A 13,861-nucleotide genomic window follows, 5' to 3' on the forward strand; every position below is an offset into this window, starting at 1 on the left:
ACAGGAGTAAATAAAGGTTATTATTACCAGCAGGAACCTTGGCTCAGTGGAGACGGCATGGTACTGCACACAGTTTCATGTTTATTTTGACTGATTCTTATTTAATCAACTACAGTTCCCACACGTCGCAAGAAGTTTGCATGCTTCATTGCACTGAGCTGCTATGATGCTGGAATCTAATCAAGTAATAAACAGTTTATATGTGGACAATTAGATATCCAGGAGCAAGTTACAGAATATTATCTAATCAATGGGGTCATATGGTTTTATAGAGAATAATAATAGGTACCAGGCCTAAATAGTTACAGGCTGGAATCCAATAAAGGGGTTTAGATGACTTACATATAGAACAATAAATACCTGGACGAAAGCTACAAACTGCAATATAATTGAGGGGCATAGATGATTTAAGTAAAGAATAATGGTAACAAGAAGTGAGTTACAGACTGGAATTTAGTTGAGAGGTTCAGATGTTTATTATATATATATAAAAATGGATAGTCAGAAAAGAGTTACAGCCTGGAATCTAATTAATGATCTCAGTAATCAGAAAACTAATAATCAAAAACAAAATGGAATTTTACTTGTATGAAAAAAACCTAATAATGGAGAACCAACATAACTTTAGAAGGGACAGATCTTGCTTGACCAATCTCATCAGCTTTCACGAGGAGTTGACATCCCAGGTTGATGGGGAAGAAGCCATATGATGTGGTGTACATAGATTTGCAAAAGTTCTTAAGAAACTACTACATGAAAGACTCAAGTGAGATCAGTGGACATCAACTGTAAGACCTGGTCATCAATTAGTAACTGGTTAGGGGGAAGGAAGCAGACGGTTGCTATAAGTGGAACTAGTTACAGTGGGGGAGAGAGATATTGAGTGAGGTGCCCCAGGAATTTGTGCTGAGATCTTTCTTGTTCCTATTATGCGTAAGTAGCCTGGGATCACAGTCTCATTGAAAGGTAGTTAAGAACATACATAAGACGTAGGAGCAGGAGTAGGCCATTCGGCCCCTCGAGCCTGCTCCGCCATTCAATAAGATCATGGCTGATCTGATCTTAGCCTCAATTCCACTTCCCTGCCCGTTCGCAATAGCCCTTGACTCCCTTACCATTCAAAAATCTGTCTATCTTCACCTTAAATATATTCAATGACCCAGCCTCCACAGCTCTCTGGGGAAGAGAATTCCAAAGATTCACGATCCTCTGACAGAAGAAATTCCTCCTCATTTCCATTTTAAATGGGTGCCCCCTTATTCTGAAATTATGCCCCCTAGTTCTAGATTCCCCCACGAGGGGAAACATCCTCTCTGCATCTACCCTGGTTGGCAGACAGAAAGCAAAGAGTTGGAATAAACGGGTCTTTTTCCGAGTGGCAGGCAGTGACTAGTGGGGTACCGCAGGGATCGGTCCTACGACCCCAGCTATTCACAATATATATTAATGATCTAGACAAGGGAACTAGATGTAATGGCCTAGAAATTCGGTAGGCTTAGCGCCGCATTTGAGGCGCTAGCGGGCCTAGCGCCGGAGTTATGGCCAGTTGAGAAATTCCCTGGGGCCCTAAATCGGCGTTGCACCGGTAGCGCTGCGCCGGCACCGATGACGTCATCGGTGTGTGCAGCGTTCCGGTTGCCGTGGTAACCCGGCCCCAAGCCGAAATTCAGTTGCGCCCGCCTCGCCCGTGGCAGGCGCAACTAAGACTCTGGCAACAGAGTCTTCCCCCAGTGTGCGCCGGCGCATAAAGGTGGAGCGGCGGCCGGCCGCGTTCCCGGCGGCCGCCTGCCCGCACCTCCCTTCCCGGACTCCTGCATTCCCCCCCCCGCGGCCCTGATCAGTGTCTGATGCGAGCCCGGCACTTCCCCGAGGTGCCGGGCTCAGATGTCGGGTCAATCCGCCGGACAGTTGTCGGCAGCTCCTCCTTAACAGGAGGAGGAGGCCTGCAGTTCCCCCGCCTGCCGCACCGCATCGGGTGCCGCAGCGGGGGATTAGCGCCGGAAAACCCAAGTTCACGCCTGTTTTGAGGCGCTAAAGGAGGGTTTTAGCGCCCGCCGCCTTCTGGGCCCGGCGCACCCGAATTTTCGTCGCGCGCTGCCGCATTACCGCTGGCGCAAACTTTCTGGCGCTACAGCCCTGGCAAGACCAGAACCCAATTTCTAGGCCAATATCTCCAAGTTTGCAGATGACACAAAGCTGGATGGGCGTCTGTGCTGTGAGGAGGATGCCGAGAAACTCCAGTATGATTTGGACAGGTTGGGTGATTGGGCAGAAGCATGGCAGATGCAATATAACATGGATAAATGCGAGGTTATCCACTTTGGTGTCAAAAACAGGAAGGCACATTATTATCTGAATAGCAATAAATTGGGAGAAGGGGAAGTGCAACGAGACCTGAGTGTCCTTGTGCACCAGTCGCTGAAGGTACGCATGCAGGTGCAGCAGGCGGTTAAGAAGGCAAATGGTATGTTGGCCTACGTAGCGAGAGGGTTCGAATACAGGAACAAGGATGTCTTGCTGCAGTTGTACAGGGCCTTGGTGAGACCACACCTTGAGTATTGTATGCAGTTTTGGTCGCCTTATCTGAGGAAGGATGTTCTTGCCATGGAGGGAGTGCAGCGAAGATTCACCAGGCTGATACCTGGGATGGCAGGAATGACGTATGAGGAGAGATTGGGTCGATTGGGCTTATACTCGCTGGAGTTTAGGAGAATGAGAGGGGATCTCATTGAAACTTATAAAATTCTAACAGGACTAGACAGACTAGATGCAGGAAGGATGTTCCCGATGGCCGGGGAGTCCAGAACCAGGGGTCACAGTCTAAGGATAAGGGGTAAGCCATTTAGGACAGAGATGAGGAGGAATTTCTTCACCCAGAGAGTGGTGAACCTGTGGAATTCTCTACCACAGAAGGCAGTAGAGGCCAATTCATTAAACATATTCAAGAAGGAGTTAGATATATTTCTTAAGGCTAAAGGGATATGGAGAGAAGGCAGGGACAGGATACTGAATTTGGATTAACAACAGAAAATGCTGGAAAAACTCAGCAGGCCAGGCAACATCCGTGGAAAAAAATTAGAGTCGACATTTCGGGTCTAACACTTTTCAAAACTGGAGAGGAAATGAAATAGATCGAAAGGCAGGGCTGATTTATTTCGTCGACTCTAATTTCTCTCCATGGATGTTGCCTGGCCTGTTAAGTTTTTCCAGCATTTTCTGTTGTTATTTCGGATTTCCAGCATCTGCAGTATTTTGCTATCGTACTGAATTTGGATGATCAGCCATGATCTCATTGAATGGCGGAGCAGGCTCGAGGGGCCGAATCGCCTACTCCTGCTCCTTTCTTCTATGTTTCTATGTTTCTATGTTTCTACCCTGTCAAGCCCCTTCAGAATAAGAACAAGAACATAAGGAAGAGGAGCAGGAATAGGCCACTTGGCCCCTCAAGCCTGCTCCGCCATTCAATAAGATCATGGCTGATCTTGGGCTCAAAACCACTTCCCCGCCCGCTCCCCATAACCCTGGACTCCCTGATCTTGCAAAAATCTGTCTATCTCCACCTTAAATGTATTTAATGACCCAGCCTCCACGGCTCTCTGGGGCAGAGAATTCCACAGATTTACGACCCTCTGAGAGAAGAAATTCCTCCTCATCTCAGTTCTAAAAGGGCAACCCTTTATTCTGAAACTATGCCCCCGAATTCTAGATTTCCCCACGAGGGGAAACATCCTCTCTGCATCTACCTTGTCGAGCCCCCTCAGTATCTTATATGTTTCGATAAGATCACCTCTCATTCTTCTAAATTCCAATGAGTATAGGCCCAACCTGCTCAACCTTTCTTCATAAGTCAAAACCTGTCATCTCAGGAATCAACCGAGTGAATCATCTCTGAACTGCCTCCAATGCAAGTATATCCTTCCTTAAATAAGGATACCAAAACTGTACGCAGTACTCAAGGTGTGGTCTCATCAATACCCTGTACAGTTGTAGCAGGACTTCCCTGCTTTTGTACTCCAACCACCTTGCAATAAAGACCAACATTCCATTTGCCTTTTTGATTACTTGCTGTATCTGCATGCTAACTTTTTGTGTTTCATGCACAAGGACCCCCAGATCCCTCTGAACTGTAGCATTTTGTAATCTCTCTCCATTTAAATCATAATTTGCTTTTTTATTTTTCCTACTGAAGTGGATAACCTCGCACTTTCCCACATTATATTCCATCTGCCAAATGTTTGCCCACTCACTTAGCCTGTCTATATCCCTTTGCAGATTCTTTGAATCCTCTGCACAACTTGCTTTCCCACCCATCTTTGTATCATCCGCAAACTTGGCTACATTACACTCGGTCCCTTTATCCAAGTCATTAATGTAGATTGTAAATAGTTGAGGCCCCAGCACCGATCCCTGTGGCACCCCACTAGTTACCGTTTGCCAACCGGCAAATTACCCATTTATCCCGACTCTCTGCTTTCTGTTAGTTAGCATATTCTCTATCCATGCTATTATATTACCCCCAACTCTGTGAGCTCTTATCTTATGCAGTAACCTTTTACGTGGCACCTTACCGAATGCCTTCTGGAAATCAAAATATACATCCACTGGCTCACCCTTATCTACCCTACTCGTTACACCCTCAAAGAACACCAGCAAATTTGTTAAACATGATTTCCCTTTCATAAAACCATGCTGACTCTGCTTGACTGTATTATGATTTTCCAAATGCCCTGCTATTGCTTCCTTAATGAAGGACTCCATCATTTTCCCAACGACAGATGTTAGGCTAATTGGTCTATAGTTTCCTGCTTTCTCTCTCCCTCCTTTCTTAAATAGGGGTGTTACATTTGTGGTTTTCCAATCCGCTGGGTCCTCTCCATAGTCCAGGGAATTTTGGTATATTGCAACCAATGCATTCACTATCTCTGCAGCCACTTCTTTTAAGACACTGGGATGCAGGCCATCTGGTCCAGGGGACTTGTCATCTTTTAGTCCCATTATTTTACCAAGTGCTTTTTCGTTAATGATAGTGATTGTCTTTATTTCCCCCTCCCTGTGGCCCCTTGATTGTCCATTATTGGGATGTTGTTAGTGTCTTCTACCGCGAAGACAGATACAAAATATTTGTTCAGATTCCCTGCCATTTCCCCGTTCCCCATTATTAATTCCCCATTCTCATCCTCTAAGGGACCAGCGTTTACTTTAGCTACTCTCTTCCTTTTTATATACCTGTAGAAGCACTTGCTTTCTGTTTTAATATTTCTTGCCAGCATCTAGCTTTTTCCTGACTGAATTCTAGCCTCAACTCACCTTCCTAGCAATCTGTTCCAGCTGTTGATAATCCTCTGTGTAATAGAATATTTCTTGGCATCTGCCTTAAATTTATCTGTCATTACCTTGAACCTGTGTCCTCTGTCTCCCTAGGCTACCAGGGATGGTGGTTGAGACCAGGACACTTACTTTAACAGCTAGGTGCTGTAACGGAAAGATGGTAACATTGTCTGTACTGAACTTCATTTGTCACTAGTCAGTCCAGGTGCAAACCCTGTCAGTTCTCTCTTTGTAATATCTTAGCTGCCTTCTCTGAATCAACAGTGTCTCTAGCTTGGTGGAAGGATGGCATTAAATGGGCTCAGATGTAGCTTGTGAATTTTGAGCTATACAATAATGGACACCCAAGAGTGAGCTTTTAGACGGCAAATCAGCTTTATGTCGTAGATGTTTGGTGATGTCCAGATTAAAGCTAGTGACATAATCACTGCGATTTTAACTGGTGAAAATGAATATTTCTTTTTACCATTAACAGTTGGGGGGAAAATTCGTCCTTTAGCGCCTCCCATTAGCATCAGCAGATGGCGTAAATGGGGCACTAGAGCAGTATCATCGGGGCAAGGTGAATCTAGCACCGCACGCAAATCCTGCCCCTCCCTCCGTAGCGCCGCCGGTAAGAGTTATCACTGGGAACGTCAATGCCAGGTGGATCATGGCGTCCACCCGATCTGCAAAATTGATTGTTGCCACCTACCTTAGCACCTGGAGTAAACACCAATAGGCGTGATGCACCAGGAAGCCGGCTCCAGGGATGTTATTTAAAGGGATTATCAGTAATGACTCACAGCTGTCAGGTTAGTGCAGTTTCAGTGGTTTTTTGTCAATTTCACATACTCCAACAGTTTCATTCAGTAATTTCAAGGTTCTTTTTATCAGGAGTGTTGTGGAAACTAAAAGGTAGCTACATTTATTCTTAAAAAAAAATCAAACTGCTACACTTGGTAACATTAATGGGGCTGTACTGCCATGCCACCTCACCCTCCAGGATCTATGGTGGAGGGAGCATAGGCAGTGAGAATGACGGGAACATGTGCGCAATGAGACGGGACATCAGGGCTCTCACCAGGAGGCCTTGCCGCCAAGGGTATTCCGAAAGAACTTCTCCTACCTTCAATGAAGCGAAGAGCAGTGTATTAGATGGCTCCGCAAGGAGGTGGTCACAGAACTCTGCCACCTCCAAACAGACCTCCAGACTTAAAGCCCAGATCCTTTTGCTCATCACATCCCCATCATTCCACCCCTCTCACAGGCTATATCACACCGCAAAGCTGAAATGACAGACACCACAAAAGAATGATAAGTGAATTAATACATTTATCAAAAATCAGTGAAGACATTTTTACACAAAAAATATTGGGCTAGATTTTCAGTAGCTTGCGCCAGCAGTTAGCGCCTTAAGAGAAGTGATTTCCGGGCGCTATGCGTGTAGCGCCCGGGCGCAGCGCAGTTTGCGCTCCGCCCCAAATTAAGTTGCCCGTTAGCGCTGGCGCAAAGTTTAGCGCCCGCCCGGATGCGCGCGCAGAAAATGACGTCACATCCTCGTGCAACGCCCTTTGGCCGCCCCGATTGCAAACTTCAGTCGGACCGCCCCATTGTGCGGCGGGCGGCCGGAGCGTTTGGAAAAAGGAACGCAACACAACCAGCGCGGGCCCCGGGGGGCGCTAATTAAAGGGAACGTCCTCTCCAGTATAAAGGCCATCCTTTTTTCAGAAAACAGTCTTGTGCAACGCATTTCTGGAGACACAACAAGGAGGATAGCTAACTGGTTTCAAGCAGCAAGAGCCAGGTATTTTTGGACTCAGGCAACAGCGCTGCAAGTGGCCATTTGGAAATTAGAGTGTTTGCCAGGATTTGATGGGGGTTGCATGGGGTGCCAACGCGGAGCTGCAGCTCCATGTCCGTAGGGCTCGCAGACGCATTGTGAGAGGGGCAGCCCTGGCTAGAGGCAGAGGGGGCTACAGGCGTCGGCCACGTAGGCCTTACCCAGTCAGGCTATACCGCCAGCAGCGCTCCTACCTAAACATGATGTGTTAAAAGGCTCCGATTCCGAAAGGGGGTGATTGCAGAGATCTGCCACCTGCTTCGCCGAGATCTGCGGCCAAAGCTCAGGTGCAGGACGTCTCTGTCGGTGGAAGTGAAGGTGACAGTGGCATTGAACTTCTATGCCACCGGCTCCTTCCAATACGCTGCTGGGGACATAGCAAACATCTCCCAGTACGGCGCGCATCGCTGCATCCGCCAGGTGACCGAAGCACTGTTCAGAAGGAGAAGCCAATTCATCTCCTTCCCCATGGCCCTGGAGAGCCAGCATCAGCGCGCATTGGGATTTTCCAGACTCGGGGAATTCCCCTTGGTGCAGGGCGCCATTGACTGTACGCATGTGGCTTTGCGGGCCCCTCTGGAGCATGGCGAGCAGTATCGCAACAGGAAGGGCTACCATTCTCTGAATGTGCAGCTGGTCTGTGACCACAAGCAGCGCATCATGGCAGTCAATGCCAGCTTCCCAGGCAGCAGCCACGATGCCTTTATCCTGCGGCAGAGTACTGTGCATGACATGTTCCAGGCACAGCCTCCCCCAAGAGGATGGCTACTCGGGGACAAAGGCTATCCTTTGTGCACCTGGCTCATGACCCCGCTCCGCGCGCCCAGGACCGCTGCTGAAGAGGCCTACAACGAGAGCCATCAAACCACCCGCAACATCATCGAGCTAACTATTGGGGTCCTCAAGCAGCGGTTCCGCTGCCTTGATCGCTCCGGAGGAGCTCTCCAGTATTCGCCGGACCGGGTCTCCCAATTTGTGGTGGTTTGCTGCATGCTACACAACCTGGCTATCCGCAGGACTCAGGCACTGCCACCTGACGTTGGACCAGCACCTCAGGAGGAGGAGCAGGAGGAGCATGAGGAGGAGGAGGAGGAGGAGGAGGAGGAGCAGGAGTACGTTCCCAGGAGGGAGCGACCAGGGCCAAGGGCCGCACGACGCCACCTTATTACACGGTACTTCTAAGCCCCCTGTCAGGGAATGGCCAGGGGCCATGAGGGAAGATGAATGCAGCCGCTCCGCAAGCCCTCAGCCGGCGAAGCCAACAAACACTAAGAAGAACAACCATGGAGACTGCATGAATAAAGATAATTTTTTATTACACAAAAATGAAAAGCCCTTCCCACATGAATCCCCAAAAACAATAAACGGGCCCCACAAAAAGCCCAACAAACGACTCACTCCCACAAACTGGGGAGGAGCCACTCCACCTTTATTGAAACCGGGCCTCAACGTCGGCCTAACGCAAAAAAAAAGCCCTCCAAAAGCACAACCATGGGCAAAATAAAGATGGCCACCGCCATATTAAAGGAAAGCTGGCCACACCCTCTACTGAGTGGCCCGCGAGGGCGAGACCTTGGCCAGCATTTTGCCTCCCCTGCCCTGCCTGCTGCTCCTTCGCAAGCTCTGCCCAGTGGCTGCTGCGAGGCTGGGGGAAGGCGCCTGAGGCTCAGATGCCCTTCCGCCAGATGCCGCTGGGGGGCGGCCTACACGGCGTTTGGGCCTCGAGGGGCCGTCTGCTGAGTGGCGCACCTGAGCCTGGCCACCATCAGCTGCAGCCGCTTGCCGTCGACGCCCCAGAGGGGGAATGGCGGCGACGGATGGCGCAATGTGGGCCAGCTGGCGTCTGGGATGCGCTGGCTGGTGCTGTGGCGCGGTGGCACTCGGCCGGGCCCGCACTGCAGGATCCGCAGCAATCAGCCGACGGCCGGCTTGCTGGGATGGTCCAGCGCGGCGCCTGCCCTGGCGATGCCTGCCTGAGACAGCGCGTGTGGCAGCAGTGAGTGGCCCTGTGGTCCTGGTGTGCGCGCGCATCACATCCGCCAGGGTCTTGACGGCATCAGTTAGCATGCGGCCAGTCGCGGCAGTTGCTGCCCCGAACTCGCGCACACTGGTCGCCAGCGACTCGATGGCCTCAGGCATGCGCCCCACCACGCTCATGAGCTCCGTGTGGCGCCGGTCCGAGTCGTCGGCCATCTGATCGAGCTTCCGCACCTCCTCCGAAGTGAAGGTGTCCGGACTGGAGTCGCGACTCTCCCGCTGGGGAGGAGGGGGCCGAACTAGGGGACCCTTGCCGCGTTGGTGACGGCGAGTGTGCCGAGCAGCAGCACTCCCCTCTGATCCTTCCCCCCTTTGGGGGGAAGGCCGCGGGCCACGCGCACGGCTGCTGGGTGGCTGGACGCCACTGGTCCCAGAAGCTGCATTGCCCTGCGACAGTTCCTCCAGGCACTCGTCCAGTGAGGAGGTGTCAAGCATTTCCTCCTCTCCTGCGGGACGTGACTGTTCCCCCGAAGGTCCGGCTTGCTCCTCCTCCTCCTCCTGGTTGGAGGTGCTGTCACTGGCAGCCTCAGGGTCCTGGTCGTCACCAGCTGAAAGCAGGAATGCACAAGAGTAGCTTCAGAGTGAGGAGACGGCGTCAGCGAGGGAGTTAGGACTGGTGGGATTCAGCGCATTGGTGGGACAGTGGCAAAGGAGGTAGCTCGGATGGGCCAGTGCGACGCGAGAGGGCCAAAAGGCGAGGTCCTTACCATTGCCGGGCAGTGGAGGGTCGGATACACCGCACGCTGTGGGGACAATCACACGGGCTCCCATGAGCACACACACGCGCTCCTCCAGCCGAGTGAGCTTCTGCAGCTTGGCGCGGCCACCCCTGGCACGGGCCTGGCGATTAAACGCTACTTTAGCCTGCAAGAGAAAGGACGGGCTGTAAGTGCGCAGTGAAGCCCTGATGTAGTGTGCACTGCCTCCCATGGTGGAATAGCTTGGACAGAGTGAAGCCCTGATGTAGTGTGCACTGCCTCCCATGGTGGAATAGCTTGGACAGAGTGAAGCCCTGATGTAGTGTGCACTGCCTCCCATGGTGGAATAGCTTGGACAGAGTGAAGCCCTGATGTAGTGTGCACTGCCTCCCATGGTGGAATAGCTTGGACAGAGTGAAGCCCTGATGTACTGTCCACTGCCTCCCATGGTGGAATAGCTTGGCCAAAGTGTAGAGTGCCGAATGGCCATTTGATGCTCATGACTGTCCCAATGCTGCTGGCTGAGGGCTGGCCAAAAGGACTTTCAGGTCCCTTTGCCCATCATGTCAGGTGTACATGCAAGAATGAGGAGGAGACTGGAAAGGCTACTCACCCTCACAATCCTGGTCAGATCGTTGTATTTCTTACGGCATTGTTTGTGGGTCCTGGGGGCCTCGCCGGTGAACGTCACCCTCTGGGCGATCTGCTTCCAGGCTTTGGTGTAGTCGTGGTGGGTTGGATTCCTCCCACTCTCTGGAAACAAGATCTTGCGCCTCACCTCCAGAGCTGTGACCATTATGTCCAGATCACCCTCTGAGAAGCGCAGGGCACGCTGACGGGCCTTCTCTGGCGTTGCCATGACTCCCTGGGGCTGAGCAGTAGTGTTGAGGCCTCTTTGCAAGGCTGCAGTGTGCAGGGCGTGGCAGCAGACCAATTCGTCCCTTCCCCCTTTAAGAGCTGGTCGGCACCACGGGGTCTGCTGTCAGTGCAAAAATGACCGCACCCGTGCTGCGCCCCGCCTGGGCGCTATCCCTCTGGACCGCCGGCTTAGCGCCTAAAGAGAGTAGTGGAACGCCTCTTTTAGCGCTCCACCAACCTCTTAGGGCGAAGCCACTGAATTCCCGGCAACGGGGCGCTACTTTGGGGCGGGCGCTAACTTCGGGCGGGCGCTAAAGTTAGCGCCCCAAAACTGCCTATACTGAAAATCTAGCCCATTAACTATTCACCCTTGTGCAATTCCTTAGTGCCTCTCGTTAGAGTGCCTTTGCCTACTCTAATGCTCCTACAAAGTCTTGGCCCAGTGGCTGCAGCAGGGCTGATGGAAGGCTGCTGAGTGTCCATGCTAGAGACTTTAGATGGCCTTGCAGGACGCCCTCGACCAGCTCTGGACCTTGAAGGCCCGGCTGTAGACTGCACCACCTCAGCATGGACGGCAGCAGTCTGGGCTGGCTGGATAACAGGCAGTGACAAGGGCAATGGCAGAGTGGCAGTGGTGGGAGCAGGAATGCTGTCATCCTGAGAGAGGACAGCCGGTTCCTGCTCCACTGACCCACTGCCACTCCCCCAGGGCAGCACCTCAGCATCCCTAGCAATCTGTTGCAGCACAGATTGCTGGCCTGCTGCAACACCGTGAAAGCCCTGGTCAACCGTGGTAGACCCAGCCATGATGGCAGCAGTCAGAGCTTGCGTGGCATCAAGCTGAGACTGCATGAGAGCAGTCTGAGATTGGATGCCACCAAGCATAGACTGCAATACAGCACTAAGACGTTGCATTGCTTCCGCCTGTGCTGCACTGGAAGCTGTAAGATCGCCCATCACACGTGGCATCAGGTCTACCATCCTTTGCAAACTGGAAATGATGGGCTCCATGGTGTGCGCAGAGCCTTGTGCAATGTTGGAAGCAGACTCCTTCATGCTCCTTACCATTGCCGAGAGGCTCTCGGGCACACTTGCCATTGCACTTATCATCTCCGTGTGCATGCCCCTCACCCTTCTTCTAAAGGCCTCCCCATCGAAGTCCTCATCTGAGTCCTGGTGCAGCAGACCTGGCCCTCCAGGGAGCTGGCCCCCGAGCTACCCTTTTCCCCTGGCCTTGCTGCAGCCCACTCGTCCCCAGTGCCTCACCCTGTGCAGATCCTGCTAAAATACCAGCCTCTAAAGAATGCCTAATGCCAGTATCTGAGCTGGTGTCTGCGGGTGAGAGATGCAGTGACGCGGTGTATTCTTCCTCCTCCTCTTCTCTCGCCTCGCTCTCTACGGTGCCCTCATGGACAGGCTGCTCAGATGCTTTCTCATTATCTGAAAGCATAAATGCACAAGAGTCGGGTTAAGCTGAGGGGAGGGAGGCAGGAAGGGAGAAATGCATGCATACAACATGATTAGCTGGAAAGTGCAAAACACTTGTGGGATGAGGGGGAAGTGGGATGTGAGAAGAAGGAGTAGGGATGAACATACCGTTGTTGTCCCCAAGGGGGTCAATGTCACCGGTGGCCGCAGCGCCCACCACCTGGTGCCCAATAATCTGCAGCACTCTATTTTTCAGCGCAGACAGTGGTTGGTTGTCGACTTGTCTCCCGCCTGTGCGCTCCTGCTCCCGCCTGTTGTGAGCCACCTTGGCCAGCAAGAAAAAGGAAAGTGTGTGAATGAGTGTGGAGCAGTGTTTGGGTGATGTGCCTGCCATAGTTAAATAGCTGTCATTGTGTGCAAGGTGTGAGATGTGGGCGTGAGTGTTGGTAGGTAGAGATTGTTGGTGGGTGAGTGCTGGGGGTGTGGTGCTTTGGGCAGTGTGTGAAGATTGTGGCTTAGATGGTGGTATGTAGTATTTGTTGAAGCATTGACTCACCCTGACCACCCGAGTGAGGTCGTTAAATTTCTTCCTGCACTGTGTGTGGGTCCTGGGGATCACAGTGCTGCCCAAGATGTGCTGTGCTACCTCCCTCCACATGGTGTGGAAGAGTTGCAGCAAGGGCCCCCTGCCACTTGCCAGATACAGCACCGCCCTCCGTCTCTCCACAGCGTAAACCAATGCCTCCAATGCTTCATCGGAGAATCTGCGGGCTCTCTCCCTGGGGCGTGGACCTGCCATGAGCACACCTGGTTCAGTCCTTCGGCTCCTTCTCCTTGTTCTGCTTCTACTTGATGAGGCAGCTGCACAGCCAGCAATGCTGAGAATGAGGTGCTGCAGCATCAATGAACCTCCCCTTTAAGTAGTGAAAAAAGCCTGTGGCAATGATGAGTTGCGATTAGACTGCACCCAATATTGGTCCAGCCTTTAAGGGTAATGCCAATGAGCTTGGGTTTTAAGGCTTGATTTAGGACTCCGCTCATTTTATTGAGCAATGAGCACGAATTTTGCGTGCAGTCTAAAGCTTGTACAATAATTAACTGCGAATACTTGCTGGGACAATATAAGGGAATGTAATCTACACTTATCAGAACCGGGAGTGCTTGAAGTGCAAAATAAAAACAGAAAATGCTGGAAACACTGAGCAAGTCAGGCAGCATCTGCGGGGCGAGAAACAGAGTTAACAACCCCGATATTTACAGGGAGTTGGGGAGAGAGCGGGGAGCGTGTTTAACCAAATTTAACGTCAGGACTTTATTATCATTTTTTTACTCCACATCCTGCCCAGCAGCCGGCCAGACTGACAGGCTGGGGACGGTCCCTGGCAACCGGGAAAGATCGGGGGGCGGCTGGAGATTTGTCGGACTGGCAATCGGAAGGGAAGGAGCACCAGAGGAAATAATGGTTTTGGAGGGGTGGGGGGTGCGGCCGATCACAGCAGAACATTTCCTTGAGGGGCCGGGAAGGGGGAAGCACTCCTGCTCCTCCTGGCCCACAAGCAGCGCTCTAAAAAGCACTTACCTGCTGGATCAAGCTACTCATGATCTCTCTTTAGCTGCTGAGTTTGCCAACCCCTGGGAAACTTGTGCAGGAGGTATTAAATTCAAATCACTGCCAAAACATCAGGGCTGG

This window comes from Somniosus microcephalus, chromosome 1, assembly GCF_052327205.1.
Source record: "Somniosus microcephalus isolate GS21.2 chromosome 1, FLI_Smic_1.0, whole genome shotgun sequence".
Classification (NCBI taxonomy): Eukaryota; Metazoa; Chordata; class Chondrichthyes; order Squaliformes; family Somniosidae; genus Somniosus; species Somniosus microcephalus.